This window comes from Diospyros lotus, unplaced genomic scaffold (assembly GCF_014633365.1).
Source record: "Diospyros lotus cultivar Yz01 unplaced genomic scaffold, ASM1463336v1 superscaf2, whole genome shotgun sequence".
NCBI classification, from domain to species: domain Eukaryota; kingdom Viridiplantae; phylum Streptophyta; class Magnoliopsida; order Ericales; family Ebenaceae; genus Diospyros; species Diospyros lotus.
Window position 1 is genome coordinate 314,121 of NW_026267105.1, and position 3,586 is coordinate 317,706.

Consider the following 3,586-nt stretch of genomic DNA (forward strand, 5'->3'; position numbering starts at 1 on the left):
CATTCAATTGGAACCAAGTCTCTGTCCCATGGCTTCTATAATTAGATTATGATGATAATTCCTTTTCCACAGAAGTAACCTTTGTGCTGAGTTTCTATTTTCTGATGATTGGATATGGTTCACTGTTACTTAAACCCTAAACCCTTAGGAAAACCTTTCTCAGATATCTTCCGAAATCTTTTTTCTCTGGCTGAACATGTTACAGACCAGTGATAATGTTTATTTTCAATTAATGGATAGTTTCTGCAGTTAACAAGAGCTAGAAGATTACTCGCGGTTGAAGAAATTTGTTCCTTTTCGTCATGAATCTTGTCGATATTGTTTCCCTCAAAGATCGGAAGGGAAGGAAGAGCCCTTTCTTTGAGGTAATTTTGTGAATCTTCAATTCGATTTTGCATGTTCACTTCTATGCTAGAGTTTTCTGTATTATCTAATTATGAAGTAGAATTGGTAACAATGAAGTTGTGCATTCAGGTCACTAGTACAGAAAAACAGTTGTGGGGGCTGATCCATTCGAAAGGTATATTGCACACAGAAGTCCATGACTTGTATCGCAAACGCGTTCAGGTTATGAGAGATCATTCTAAACAATCACAAAGAGGTGGAACTTCAGGATGTTGAATGTTCCCTGTGGATGCTGCATTACATGCATATTGATGAATTTCGTAAGAGAATTGTGCAAACTTCTGCAAGTTCTGATCAGAGTTTGAAGTCAGGAACTTGGCGAAATGCTACTAATTCATGGAGCAGCATTGAGAGCCACAAGGAGCAATTCAAATCATTTCTGTTGGAAGCAATTCAGTTTTACCAAGATTTGATTGCAAAACTAAGACGACGTTATGGACTACCTGAAGATCCTTTGGCATATGAAAGGGATGGCATCTCATGTGATATTGACTCTACAAAATTTCATCTGTGTCAATATTCATGCCATCGCCTTCTGGTTTGTCTCGGTGACCTAGCAAGATAAGGGAACTGTGTAAGAAGCTTGATTTTCAGAAACCAGATGGTCTGTTGCCAGCAACCTACTATTTTAAAGCAGCATTGGTTTGGCCAGATAGTGGGAACCCCCAAAATCAGGTATGTCGAATACACATACCGGTCAAATCTTTAAACATTTCAGCAATGTGGGGCTAATATATGTAATTGTCACTGTTGGTATTTGTAGTTGGCACTGTTGGCAACATATGTTGGCGATGATTTCTTGCATTGTACCACTGTATAAGAAGCTTAGCCGTTAAAGAACCTTTTCCTGATGCCTGGAACAACCTTATTTGCTCTTTGACAAGGTAAAGATGTTATTCTAACTTTTTGCTGCTTGAGAAAACGTTCTGTCTCTTTATCCCGGCACTTCTTAGTTGCTTCTTGTGATTTTGCAGAACAGGTCATCTCAATTGGATTCACTTTCTAAGGAGGCCCAGTTCGATTACCTAATCCATACGAAAGAAGTATCATAATGAAAAGAATTTCAAAATGTAGATACAAGGCTAGCCAGTGATCTGTGGCCTCTTTTTGTTTGAGTGATAAGCTTCTTTTTCATTGAATCCAGGTACATCATATCCACACTTCTCTACTGATATTCAAAACACATTGGCAATGCATCTTACTTTTGTTATAATATCTTCCTGTTTATCCACTTATCAAGTATCTTATTTCTGTTTGTGTTCGCAATGCTCATTTAATTTCCTAATCTTCTTTGAAGATATGTTTAATTTGCATTGATTCTTTCAGCCTCTATATTTTTATTTCTGCACTCTGATTATATATTTGAAGAATAGATATTGGGATTATCTAGTGCTTATATTCTGTTTCCATCTGAGATGTAACATAGCTTTTTTTCAATGTACACCACAGCTTGGAGGAATTTCCTTACACTTTTGGATCACTGTGAGAGAGTTGGACTCTCTGTGGCTCTAGATGACGATCAACTAAAAGCCACTCTGGAGTCTTACCAATATATGGATTCAGCCAGAACAGGCCCTTACCGAGCCCTTCAAATTGTCTCAGTACTCATATTTGGTCATCAACAGCGAGTTGAAAACTTGGGGAACGAATCAGATGAGAACAAGGTGCAGCAGCCTATGTTGATGCAATTTCTGTTGACTACCACATTCATTTGCCTGGGCCGCCTTGCTGAGAGATGTCTGGATAGTATTCCTGTGGAACTTAGTCCCCTTCTGCCTGCGGTGCTCATGTTTGTTGAGTGGTTGGTTGGCGTGTTTGGTAAAGTAGAACCATATGGTGCTTGTCAAGAAGTTAAAAGGTCCGTGTCTTATTTTCTTGATGCTTTTGTTGACCTTGTGAACCAGCTTGATAAGAATGAGGGTGAATTCAACAATGGAGATCACATTGCTCTTTGGGAAGATTATGAACTAAGGGGCTTTGAACCCCTAGCTCTCGCGCATGAGCCCTTGGACTTTACAGCTCATTCAAAACTCCCATGCTACTTGGTTAATGTCAATGTATGCCGTGCTCATCGCATCTTTCAGGCTGCCATGAAAATTTCAGACAGATCAGATGGTTCCCAGAAGTGGATTTGCATATGATAAGTTGGGAAGAAAGTTTTACACAACAGAATCAAAAATCAGTTCCGGAACACAGAGAAAAATTAGTAGCCAGTCCAGTTCAGATACTGCGATTAAGGAACTCCATCAGCGCAGGAAGCAGAAACTAGCCGATTCCAGTTCAGACCATGAGGTAACACGATCCCAAACAGTACAAATGTGGAGCCACTGAAAAAGATGCCATTGGAGGGGAATGAATGTCACCCTTTTGAAAATGGAAAACCTGTCGCCACGGAAGATGAAGAAGTCATTCTCTTTAAGCTTTACTAGATATAACTCAGCACCCCTCTTTCCTTCTACGAGCAATGATGCAATCTATATGGAAGGTTCGAAGGATCAAACAGCGCCTTTTTGATGAATGTTTGTGCCACGCAACATCTCTTTCTGCAGAAAGAAACGAGGCCCCATTCGAGCCTTTGAGTTACTGTTCTGATGCGAGAGACTCAGGACCAACAACTATCCAAGCAGCAGGAGCCCCTATCGAAAGATTCTGCTACGTCATACCATACTGGGCCGCCATCACTCAGTGCTTGGGTACTAAACAGAAGATTTCGAACAATGAGAAGGATAAGGGAACAAGGGACTTTTGGAACCGGGCTTAAACCCCATCGATGAAATAGATTCTGCTTCCTTGAGTCGCCTCCTCCACAGTGAAGCAGAGGATTCTGCATCCAATACCAGCCATGTTTCTGCCACCACACCTTACTCTCCTCCTCCCTATTCTGCTCCGGTGCCATCAGCCCCATCACTGCGGATGATCCCATCTGGTTTGCCGACAATTCTGCCAGTTTTCCTGACAGCAAGAGCTCAGGAAACACGAAAGAAACAGATGGAATTCTTGGGGCATCGCCACTTAGCACCTGTACTAAGCGGTCTGCCATTTCCTGCTCCAGTGTGGTCTTGTCTCAACCATTCCAGGTCTTATTGGCAGTTACAGGCCTGTTCTTGGAATGAGCTCTTCAGAATGGCTCCATCACTATACAATCAAAACCTCGAACGATCAGTGAGTCCGGCATGGCCGG

General features: G+C 41.4%; 1 pseudogene; it reads left to right on the forward strand.

The window, feature by feature from the left end:
- The first annotated feature begins 302 nt into the window (after window positions 1-302).
- Window positions 303-3,518, forward strand: LOC127793304 (nonsense-mediated mRNA decay factor SMG7-like; annotated as a pseudogene).
- The last annotated feature ends 68 nt before the right edge of the window (window positions 3,519-3,586 follow it).